The sequence below is a fragment of the Chiloscyllium plagiosum genome, chromosome 3, assembly GCF_004010195.1.
Source record: "Chiloscyllium plagiosum isolate BGI_BamShark_2017 chromosome 3, ASM401019v2, whole genome shotgun sequence".
NCBI classification, from domain to species: Eukaryota; Metazoa; Chordata; class Chondrichthyes; order Orectolobiformes; family Hemiscylliidae; genus Chiloscyllium; species Chiloscyllium plagiosum.
The window spans coordinates 38,698,075-38,710,982 of NC_057712.1; the positions used below are offsets into that span (position 1 = coordinate 38,698,075).

General features: G+C 42.1%; 1 protein-coding gene across 5 annotated transcripts in view; it reads right to left on the bottom strand.

The window, feature by feature from the left end:
* extl3 (exostosin-like glycosyltransferase 3) overlaps nt 1–11,681 on the bottom strand; it is an 82,324-nt gene extending 70,643 nt beyond the window's left edge. Inside the window, exons 1-2 of one of the 5 annotated variants that reach the window (XM_043680266.1) lie at nt 11,482–11,671; nt 8,327–8,371 (exon numbers count right to left, since the gene is read on the bottom strand). The gene's annotated coding sequence lies outside the window, so the exon portion shown is untranslated. Of the gene's footprint in view, nt 1–7,960; nt 8,058–8,326; nt 8,372–11,481 lie in introns of those variants that run through there. The other 4 variants (XM_043680291.1, XM_043680281.1, XM_043680256.1 and 1 more) reach the window with 4 other exon arrangements.
* Nucleotides 11,682–12,908: the final 1,227 nt, after the last annotated feature.

Below are 12,908 nucleotides of genomic sequence, written 5' to 3' on the forward strand. Positions count from 1 at the left end.
AGACATGATTTCCCACACACACACAGCCATGTTGACTATCCCTAATCAGTCTTTGCCTTTTCAAATACATGTACATCCTGACCCTCAGGATTCCCTCCAACAGCTTGCCCACCACCGACGTCAGGCTCACTGGTCTATAGTTCCCTGGCTTGTCCTTATGACCCTTAAACAGTGGCACACGTTTGCCAACCTCCAGTCTTTCAGTACCTCACCTGTGACTATCGATGATAAAAATATCTCAGCAAGAGGCCCAGCAATCACTTCTCTAGCTTCCCACAGAGTTCTAGGGTACACCTGATCAGGTCCTGGAGATTTATCCACCTTTACCCGTTTCAAGACATCCAGCACTTTCTCCTCTGTAGTCTGGACATTTTGCAAGATATGATGGAAAGGAAGTTGCAACCTCTGCAGTCTGTAGCTATGAATAGTGATGCCAGACCATGCACGTTGCCACAAACTTGCCCATCCATATGATCCATAACACACCACTGCCATATCATCACAATAAAAAAAAAGAACAGCATAATATGGCATCTAACAAATAGATTGCCCAAACCCACAACCTCCGCTACCTAAAGCAGCAGTAGAATCGGAATTTCACAACTTCCAAATACTCAATAAATCACTCACCATATTGACTTGGAAACATTTCACTGTTCCTCCATCACCAAAGTCCCGCAACCTCTAAATTGTGGATGCACCTTTATCATGTTGACAATGGGAGTCCATGGAATAAGAGTGGGCAATAATTTGACAGGATATCACACAATATTAATATGGTAATGTAAGATGTGTGATTTATACAAATATTTTAACATCATTTATCTTACAGTTTGAATTTGAATTAGTAGCATATGTATTTTGGTCTGAATCTGAAGTGGTTTATGAATAACTTGTGTTTCTGTAGTCATGGTGGTTTCTTTTGGAAACAGTATAATATACAGTTCCGAGTGCGATTTTTCTTCATTGGGAGAGTTTATGAACGAACAAAACAAACAATGTTGTGCATTAGGCTTTTGGTTTACAGGGTTCTACAGATTTTTTGATTGGGAAAACACCACTGCTTTGGGAAAGCTTTTGGGTTTTAATTTGATGGTTTACAGAAGTTTTGGCTGAAGCTGGATGTGTAATACTGTTGCGCCTGAGAAAGGGAGGTAGTTTATGATGGTTAAAAAAATAGGTTACTTCCATGTAAAGCATTGAGTTTTAAAATTCAAGACCAGCAGTGTTTGGTTAAAAGACTGAAGAGTTATCCGAAGTTGAGAAAATCTAAACTTTTTATATGAAGTCTCAAGGAAGAGGCCATCAGATTATCAAGATTGGAACTGAGGACAGTTAACTAAGCTTTAAGTTGTGATAAGAGAATGGAATTCTGTTGTGGTTCTGTTCGCCGAGCTGGGAATTTGTGTTGCAGACGTTTCGTCCCCTGTCTAGGTGACATCCTCCGTGCTTGGGAGCCTCCTGTGAAACGCTTCTATGATTTTTCCTCTGGCATTTGTCGTGGTCTGAATCTGCCGCTTCCGGTTGTCAGTTCCAGCTCTCTGTTGCAGTGGTCGGTATATTGGGTCCAGATCGATGTGCTTATTGATTGAATCTGTGGATGAGTGCCATGCCTCTAGGAATTCCCTGGCTGTTCTCTGTTTGGCTTGTCCTACAATGGGCTTATGCCCGAAATGTCTATTCTCCTGTTCCTTGGATGCTGCCTGACCTGCTGCGCTTTTCCAGCAACACATTTTCAGCTCTGATCTCCAGCATCTGCAGTCCTCACTTTCTCCTTGTCCTATAATAGTAGTGTTGTCCCAGTCGAACTCATGTTGCTCGTCATCTGCTTGTGTGGCTACTAAGGATAGTGGGTCGTGTTGTTTCATGGCTAGTTGGTGTTCATGGATGCAGATCATTAGCTGTCTTCCTGTTTGTCCTATGTAGTGTTTTGTGCAGTCCTTGCATGGGATTTTGTACACTACATTGGTTTTGCTCATGCTGGGTATCGGGTCCTTCGTCCTGGTGAGTTGTTGTCTGAGAGTAACTGTTGGTTTGTGGATTTCTCTCTTGTGCAAGTATTAAAAAAAGTAGCGGTTGAGATTAATGGGATTGTATTTTACTGTATGCTCTGAAATTGTGTGTTATATGCAAATAGTTTGATTTATGCTGTATTATCTTCATTTATTTTGCATAATAAACTTATTTTGTTAAACCCAAATCTGCAGTGTTCAGTGCAAGACTGCCTCATTAAAACCAACAAAAAAAATATGATCTAACAAGCCAAAATGCAGTCTCATACTTATCCAATAATATCCGTTGGAATCATAGTTTCCCCAAAATTAATATTTTACAAGTTTACCTTATCCTCAAAAAGAGGAAGGAAATTCAAAATTATATTATACTGTTGAATTTTAGTTTAAATCCATGTCATCAATTTTCAATCACCAATCCTGATCAGGAGTAAGCAACAATACTTGCTAATGCTAGAAAGAAAAACAACATAAAAACTGATTATTTCTGATGAAGGGGTACCTCTGGCACAGGTCAGCATTTGTATCATCATTGAGACAGTTATGGAGGATAGGCTACGTGTATTGCAGTTGGTCACTGGACGTATACAAACATCAAAGCCACATACAATTATAAACCACTTGGAACGGTCATAGGATCAATCAGAACCTCTTGTAAACAACCCCACGGCATCAATGTGAATTTCACCAGTTTCCTCATTTCCCCTTATCCCAGTTCCAACCTTCCAACTCGGCACCGTCCTCATGACCTGTCCATCTTCCTTCCTACCTATCCGCTCCACCCTCCTCTTTTACCCATCACCATTACCTCCACCTTCGTCTACCCCCTAGCGTACTCTCAGCTAGCTTCCCCCCAACTCCACCCCCCCCTCCCATTTATCTCACCACCCCCTCAGCTCACAGCCTCATTCCTGATGAAGGGCTTTTACCTGAAACGTCAATTCTCCTCTTCCTCAGAAGCTGCCTAACCTGCTGTGCTTTTCCAGGACCACACTCTCGACTCTAATCTCCAGCATCTGCAGTCCTCACAATGTCAATCGTGCCTCAGTGGTAACATTCTCAACTGTCAATAAGTTGTGGGTACATGTCCCATTCCAGAGATTTTAGCACACAAGTCTGGTCTGGCACATAAGCCAGTAATGAAGGAGTGCTGTATTGTTGGAGTCGTCATCATTCTGATGACCCATTTGTTCTCCGTTGGATATAAAAGATCCCAAGGCATTATTTCAAAGAGCAGCAAGAGAGCTCTTCCTACTGCCATGGTCAATATTTATCCCTCAACTAACATCAGTCAAAACAGATTATCTGATGTTAAAATATTGGTATTTCTGCAAGCTTGTTATACTCAAATTGGCTGCAACATTACCTAACTACACTTCACTGAGACAGAGATGTCAATGAATGGACTCTCTAACTTCAAATAATATTAATCTTATTAATGTCGATCTTGCTTCGCACACCTGTGTAGTGTAACCTATATGCCTCACTCTGTCTAAAAACCCTATGATCGGTATGTCCTTGCTTGCTATGATCTGTCTGTACTGCTCACAAAAAAAGCTTTTCACTGTACTTAGGTGCATGTGACTACAATAAATCAAATTAAATATCAAATTCCAAGCTGACACACCAAATAAGGGAGGAGTTGTCCTGCCCGAAGTGCCACTTTCTGAAGACAAGGCTGAGCCCTGTTCAGTCCTCTCACTTGGATGTGTGAGATCCTATCTCACCATTTTGAAGAGCAACATGGATACAAAGTTGGCAAACGGGCAGGAAACAGACAGTAGTGGTGAAGTGATGTTTGTCAGGATAGAAGAAGGTTTTTAGTGGAGCTTCTGCATTCGCACCTGCTTTTCTTAAATATTAGTGATCTAAACTCAGTCGTACAGATTACAATTCCAAAATTTGCAGATAATATAAAATTTGAATACATTTTAAACCATAAAAAGGCAGTTGCAGACTTCAAGGGGATATTGAAAGGCTGGTAGGATTGGTAAATGAGATTTGGTAGAGAACTGAGAAGTGATTTTATTTCTTGTCAAAATGTAAGTCAAGGTGAGGGAAAGGCAGGAGACCAATACTAAGTCAAAATGCTCAGAAGACCAATGCAGACACAATGGGCCAAGTGGCCTCCCTCTGAACCGTAATGATTCTTTAACAACATAAAGAATATAATTCTAAAGCAGATGCAGGAAGAGAAATCTGAGGTATAAGTATGCAATTATTGAAGATTGTAGGGCATGATCAGAAAGTGGAAAAAAGATCCTGGGCTTTATAAATGGAGACACAGTATAAAAACAAGGATGCCATAAAAAACATTAGCACTTGTTGGCATCAATTCAATTGTAGTATTGTGTCCAATTCTGGACAATACACTTTACCAAGGAAGTGAAGGACTTAGAGAGGGTGTAGTAAAAAATCCAAGGATGAGAGATTTAGCTACATTGAAGATTGGAGAATGAGGTTGTTCTTCTTAAAGTAGAAAAGGTCAAGCTGAGAAGGAATCTGATAGAGATGCTCTAAACTATAAAAGGTCTGGACAGAATAGATGGAGAGAAACAGGCCCCATTGATGGGAGGGTCAAGAACCTGGAGACACTCATTTAGGGAGACTGGAAAATACTAAAACAATTAACATCCAAATTAGATGCAAGAGTAGGCCGTACAACCTCTCAACTCTGTTCGACTGTTTAATAAGGCCCGGGCTGATCAGATTACTTCACTTTCCTGCCTATGCTCAATAACCTTTTTCCCATTGTTTCCCATTATTTACCGCTTCCTTAAAAATACTCTAGGAAACTGCTTCCACCATTTTTTGAGGAAGAGATTCCCAATTCTAGATTCTCTAACAGGAGAAAATATCCTTTCCACGTGCACCTGTCAAGACATTTCAGGATGTTGCATGCTTCAATATGGTAGGTGATTTCTAAACTTTCCAAACATAGACTGGGACTGCCATAGTGTTAAGGGTTTAGATGGAGAGGAATTTGTAAGGTGCGTACAAGAAAATTTTCAGATTCAGTATGTGGATATACCTAATAGAGAAGGTGCAAAACTCGACCTACTCCTGGGAAATAAGGCAGGCAAGTGATTGAAGTGTCAGTGGGGAAGCACTTTGGAGCAAGCAACCATAATTGTATTAGCTTTAAAATAACGATGGAAAACAATAGACCAGATCTAAAAGTTAAAATTCTAAATTGGAGGAAGGCCAATTTTGATGGTATTAGGCAAGAACTTTCAAAGGTTGATCATGGGCGCATGTTCGCAGGTAAAGGGACGTCTGGAAAATGGGAAGCCTTCAGAAATGAGATAAGAGTCCAAAGACAGTATATTTCTGCTTGGGTGAAAGGCAAGGCTGGTAGGTGGAGGGAATGCTGAATGACTAGAGAAATTGAAGTTTTGGCCAAGAAAAAGGAAGCATATGTCAGGTATAGAGAGTAGAGACTGAGTAAATCCTTAGAAGAGTATAAAGGCAGAGTATACTTAAGAGTTAAATCAGAAGGGCAAAAAGGGGATATAAGATAACTTTAGCAAATAGGGTTAAGAATCTGTAGGGATTTTAAAAGTACATTAAGGTTAAAAGGGTAACTAGAGAGAGAATAGGGCCCCTCAAAGATCACCAAGGCAGCTTATGTGTGGAATTGCAGGAGATGGGGAGAGATACAAAATAAGTATTTTGCATCAGTGTTCACAGTGGAGAAGAACATGGAAGATATAGAATGTGGAGAAATAGATGGTGACATCTTGAAAAAATGTCCATATTACACAGATGGTGCTGCTAGATGTCTTAAACGCATAAAGGTGGATAAATCCCCAGGACCTGATCAATCGTACCCCGGAACTCTGTGGGAAGTGTTTGCTGGGCCCCTTACTGAGTTATTTGGGTCAACAAAAGTAATAGGGTGAGGTGCTAGAAGACTGGAGGTTGGCTAACATGGTGCCACTATTTAAGAAAGGTGGTAAGGAAATGTCAGTGGACTATAGACCGATGAGCCTGACATTAGTGGTTGGCAAGTTGTTGAAAGTAAATCCTGTATTTGGAAAGGCAAGGACTGATTAGGGATAGTCAACATAGTTTTGTACGTGGGAAATCATGTCTCACCAAATTGAGTTTTTTGAAAAAGTAATGAAGAGGGTTGAGGAGGGATGAGCAGTGGACCCATCCATATGGAAATTTCGATAAGGTGTTTGAAAAGGTTCCTTGTGGGAGACTGGTTAGCAAGTGTAGATCTTATGGAATACAGGGAGAACTAGCTATATGGATGCAGATGTGGCTCGAAGGTAGAAGACAGAGAGTGGTGGTGGAGGGTTGCTTTTCAGACTGGAGGCCTGTGACCAGTTGTGTGCCACACGGATCGGTGCTGGGTCCAGTGTGTTTCATCATTTATATGAGTGATTTGGATACGCACATAGGAGATATAGTTGGTAAGTTTGCAGATGACACCAAAATTGGAGGTGTAGTGGACAGCAAAGATGATTACCTCAGAGTACAACAGGATCTTGATCAGATGGGTCACTGGGCTGAGGAGTGGTAGATGAAGTTTAATTTAAATAAATGTGAGATGCTGCATTTTGGAAAGGCAAATCAGGACAGGACTTATACACTTAATGGTAAAGTCCCGGGGAGTGTCGTCGAACAAAGAGACCTTGGAGTGCAGGTTCATAGTTCCTTAAAAGTGGAACCGCAGGTAGATAGGATAGTGAAGGTGGCATTTGTTATGCTTTCGTTTATTGGCCAGAGTATCAAGTATAGGATTTGGGAGGTCACGTTGTGGCTGTACAGGACATTGGTTAGGCCACTTTTGGAATACTGTGAGCAATTCTGATCTCCCACTTACTGGAAGGATGATGTGAAACTTGAAAGGGTTCAGAAAAGATTTACAAGGATGTTGCCAGGGTTAGAGGTTTGAGCTATAGACATGCCAAATACACTGGGGCGGTTTTCCATGCAGTGATGGAGGCTGAGGGAGCGACCTTATAGAGGTTTATAAAACCATGAAGGTGTTGGATAGGGTAAATTGACAAAGTCTTTTCCTTGGGGTCGGGGAGTACAAGTTCTGGCAAATGGGATTGATCAGTTTAAGATATATGGTCAGCATAGATGAGTCGGACCGAAGGGTCTGTTTCCATGATGTACATCTCCAAGACTCTAAGTTACCAATTATTATTGTAAACTCCAGTGGATATAAACCAAGGCTGTCTAAATTTTCCCACCCAGATAACCTGCCCATTCCAGATATTATTTAGTACATCTTGTCTGAATTGCTTCAAACATATTTATATCCTTCCTTAAATAAGGAGATCAATACTGTGTATGTACTCCGGATGTGGTCTTACCATTGCCATGTATAACAGAAGTATAATCCCGTTACCTTTTCATAGAATTCCTATAGTAACAAACAATATGTCCTATTAGCTTTTTTAGTTACTTAGTGGATCTGCATACTAACCTTTGGTGACGTATGCACTACAACATGTAGATCCCTCTGTACTTCAGAGCTCTGCAATCTCACCATGAGATTATAAACATTTTCATTTTTCCTTCCAATTGGCCAGTTTCACATTATACTCTATTTTTCAAATGTGTCAAATTATTTAAACTAATTATTTGCTATTGTAGCCTCTTCATGACCTCTCACAACTTATCTATATTATCAGTAAATTTAGCTACAATACTTCCTTCCCTTCATCCTTGTCACTTATACAAGTTATGAAAACTTGAGGCTCAAGTGCTTCCCTGTGGTTTACCCTTTATTAAATCTTTCCAACCATGAATGACTCATTTGTGCCTATTTTCCATTTCCTGCTAGTCAGTTAATCTTCTATCCATGCCATGTGACCCTGTCTATTATCTTTAACTTCTCTAAGTGCCCTGTTATAAATTCTTTAATAAGGAAATTCTGCATAAAGGATTTTAACATCTTCCCAATGATAGATGTTAAGCAAACTGACCTGGAGTTTTCAGCTTTCCATTTCTCCCCCTTTTGGAATAAAGAAGTTACATTCACTATTCTCCAATCTAATGGACATTCCGCAAATGTAGGAATTTCTGGAAAATTAAAAACAATGCAACAATGACCCCACTAGCCATTTCTTTTAAGACCCTAAGCTGGTGTCCATCATTGGACCTGGGGCTGACAAGATCCCAGCTAATCTACTCAGTAACAATCTCTGATGATTGTGATTTTTTTGAGTTCCTACATCCCTTCCATTACCTGGTGTACAGCTTTATTCTCTAGTAAAGATCAATGCAACTACAACATGAGGAAAACAGTTTTTACGCAGTGAGTGGTTAGAATGTGGAATGTTATCTCTCACCTCACTCCATCAGCATCCTTCTGTTCCTTCCTCCATTATGCTTATCTAGATAAGAAAAATTGATGCAGGAATAGGCCATTCACCCCTTCAAGCCTGCCCACCATTTTAAGATGATGGCTGATCTGCCTCAGACCTCGATCCCTCTTTCATGCCAGCTGTTCAAAACGTCCAACTCCTTGATATCTCAAAACCTCTTCTTTAAATACTTCCAGTGATTTAGCCTCCACAATACTTTGGGATAGAAAACCCGAGACATTCACTACTTGCAGAATAAATTCCTATTCATGTCAGTGTCCCTTTATTCCATAATTATATTCCCTAGCTTGAGATTGCCTCATTAGTGGAAATATCTCAAGATATACTCCGTAAAGTCCTCTCAGAATCTTGTTTGTTTCAATCAGATTACGCATCATTTTTCTAAACTCTAGTGAACGAAGACCTGTTTAGCCATTCTTCCTCAGTCAACTCCTTCATCTCAGAAATCAGGCTCGTGAATCTCTGCCCCCAGTGCCAATATATCCTTTTTTAAAATACTGGGATCAAACAGCACACCGTACTCAGGTGAGATCTCAGCAATACCCTGGATTCTTATAAAGTGTCTTTCCTGTGTGTAAACTCTAGTCCCTTGCATTTAAAGCCAAAATTCCCTTTCATTTCTTAATTACATGCTGCATTTGCATGCTTACCTTTTTGTGTTCATGTACACAAACACCCAGGTCTCAGAATGCTTCACTATTTTTTTGGGAGTCCCTCGCAGTTTAAATGGAAGCCTGCCTGGTGACTCTACCAAATGAGATAACTCACTTTCCAGTATTACGCACCAGGTTTTGGCCATTTTCTGAACCTATCCATATCTCCTTATAGATTTCTTAGGTCTGCATCACAACATCCCCACTCACCTATTTTCACAACAATTTTACCCCTCAACACATTGCTATAGGTAATAAACAATGGAGACACTTGGAATGTTCTTTGGGGCACTCCACTAGTTACATCTTTCTCATGTGAAAAATATCCATTAATTCTAATTCTGTCTTAGAATGTCAACAGTGCAGATAAAGGCCATTCAGCACATTTTTAGAATAGATTAGATTCCCTACAGTATGGAAACAGGCCCTTTGGCCTAACAAGTCTACACCGACCCTCAGAAGAGCAACCCACCCAGATCATACCCTGTATTTACCCCTGACTAATGCACCTAACACTATGGGCAATTTAGCATGGCCAATTCACCTGACCTGCACATCTTTGAATGGTGGGAGGAAACCACAGCACCCAAAGGAAACCCACGCAGACATGGGGAGAATGTGCAAACTCCACACAGACAGTTGCCCAAGGTGTGAATCGAACGCAGGTCCTTGGCAGTGTGAGGCAACAGTGCTAACTGCTGAGCCACCGTGCCACCCCATTGAGTCTGCTCTAACCCTCCAAAAAGCATCTCACCCAGATCCACCCTATCACATTTATACTGGTTAATCCACCCAGTCTATGCATCCCTGGACACAACAGGGCAATTCAACATAGTCAATCCACTTAACCTGCACATCTCTTGGACTGTGGTAGGAAGCTGAAAAATGTGTTGCTGGAAAAGCGCAGCATCCAAGGAGCAGGAGAAACGACGATTTGGGCATAAGCCCTTCTGCTGAAGCCCATGGTGAAGAAGGGCTTATGCCCGAAACGTCAATTCGCCTGCTCCTTGGATGCTGCCTGACCTGCTGCGCTTTTCCAGCAACACATTTTTCAGCTCTGATCTCCAGCATCTGCAGTCCTCACTTTCTCCTATGGTAGGAAGCCAGAGCATCTAACGGAAACCCACGTAGACACAGGGAGAACAGAAAATTGCACAGTCACCCAAGACTGGAATCAAATCTGTGGGGCAACAATGCTAACCATTGCACCACCATGGCCTGTCTTCTGTATGTTAACCAATCCACAATCATGCTAATACATTACTCCCTCCAGCATAGTTTTGCTTAATAACATTGTGAGAGACATTTTATCGATTTTACTGTAAGACTTGTATATGACCTGCCTCAACCACATCTTGCGGAGGTTTCACATTCTAGGCTAATTAACAAATTTCTCCTGAATTCCTTCGTTGGTTTAAAGACTACCTTATATTGAAGGTTCCTGTTTTGGGTCTTACACAGAAGTAAAATGGTCTTCTCAAAATCTATAGTAAATTAAACTCGTCCAAGATTCTAAAGACCTCTGTCAGGTCACCTATAAATCTGATCAGTTGTTTCAATTTGCCACCAAAACTAGGAGGTTTTAACTTTCTTGCATCTTCTCCTGTACCCCACTTTTTTTTTAAAATGCAAACCTGGGAATGAGAACTTTTCACTGTGCAGTGCGGCGTGTTCTGACAAAAATACACTTAAGCATTATCCACTACGCTGTCACTGATGGGTGCAAGAAATCCCGTTCTTTCAATTCGCTGATCCAAGATCTGACATTTGAGCAAAATATTTATTTTCCACTCGATTGGCTGCATGGGGTGATCAGCAATGACCTCAACAGCCAAACAAAACAAAAGCCAGCAAGTTCCTAGTAACTTCTGGCTGAGGCTAGTTAGTGTTTTCTTGAAAGGATGGGTGGGGGTTAAGGTAAACTGAGCAATACACTTTCAGTTGGCTGCATCGACTCTATCACCACAGGAAACTCCAATCCTGAAGCGGATCATATACACAGCCAGAGCAAACCAACAGTCGATGAATCGGGTGTCGCCTACGGTCTGAAACTTCCAACTTGCATTTTGAAAAAAAAAATGCATTAACGCGAAGTGATTCTGGAAAACAATCCAAGAACTGAATTCCCCTGAATTGATGTTGCAGTATAAACCTACACTGGGGGGGGGGGGGGACGGACTGTAAGCTTGTAAGCTTACTGGAGCCGAGAACTGTCCAGGCCCCTAGCCGCTAGGGCAAGACAAGAGCAGAAGGGGGCATTTTCCAGGCAATGGAGAAACGACAAGTCGCGGTGCAACACTGTATCAGACATGTTGCCGTAAAAGGAATCCGAAATAGCGACTTCCAGCCGCTGTGCTCGCAGCAGCTACACAGGCCCGTGTATGCTCTATATCTCTCCAACACACTGCCTGGCTTCAGCAACACAAAAAATAAATCTCTTAGATACAGAAAACCAAAATGACTTACATGATCCGGGGTGCGCTCTATGCCTTTGTGCTTTTGTTTAGAAGATATAATCTTCTGCAAATGCAAAATTGAAGCCGCGTCTTTTTAAAAAAAAAACATTCATTTAAGGAAAAAAACCACTACCTGCAAGGCTCGCTTTCAGCCCCGCCGCATAGTACAAGCTGCTCTCCAAACAGGGCGCAGCAGCATTGTGGGAACCGGCCCCCATCCGACTCACAGCAGCCGCCCGCCTCCTGCTGGCAACATTCACAATAGCAAGCTTACCGTAATTCAAAATACACCGCTCGCCGGCCGTTACATTTGGCTTCAACTCATGGGCTATCCGTTGTTTCAGGACATTACGGGTTGCAGAGAACAAGCAGACCACTCATCGAGTGAATGAGCACGGAAACAGACCCTTCGGTCCTACTCGTCTATGCCAACCAAGTTTTTTTAATTTCAAAAATATACTTTATTCATCGAATTATTTTCATATCTATACAACTGATGATGCCATACACACATATACATTCCATTTCTTTACATACAGGGATCGGAATTAATCATTTGTATGTACAAATCTGTACATTGACTATCCAGATATTCTGCTGAGACGTCAGCAGAGCCCAATTACTGGGTGGGCCCCTTGTTCTTCTTAGGCAGACAGACCTTACACGGTGGTCTTTCCCCACAGCATCTTGGCAGCAGCTGCCCCAAGCTTCAGCGCATCCCTCAGCACGTAGTTCTGGACCTTGGAATGTGGCAGTCCTCAACACTCAGTCGGGGTCAGCTCCTTCACCTGGAAGATCAACAGGTTTCAGACAGACCAAAAGATGTCTTTCACCGAGTTGATGATCCTCCAGGCACAGTTGATGTTCGCCTTGGTGTGCGTCCCGGGAACAGACGAGCGAGCACAGAGTCCCGCATCACAGAGCTGCTCGGGGTGAACCTTGACATACACCATTGCATTCCTCTCCAAACTTCCTTCGCATAGGCACATTCCAGAAGGAGGTGTGTGACAGTCTCGTCCCCTCCACAGCTGCTTCGTGGGGCAGAGAGTCCGGGCATGTATAAAGGATCTCACCGGCAGAGCCCTTCTCACCACCAGCCAAGCCATGTTTTAGTGCTTGTTGAGAAGTTCTGATGATGAGGCATTCTACCAAATGACTTTGACAGTCTGCCCAGGGAACCGCTCAATAGGATCCACCCTCTCCTTTTCCTGAAGGGTCTCAAGGACAGTACGTGCTGACCACTTCCTGATGGACTTGTGGTCAAAGGTGTTTTTCTTCATAAATTTCTCCATGAAGGACAGGTCATAGAGTCATAGAGATGTACAGCATGGAAACAGACCCTTCGGTCCAACCTGTCCATGCCAACCAGATATCCCAACTCAATCTAGTCCCACCTGCCAGCACTTGGCCCATATCCTTCCAAACTCTTCCTATTCA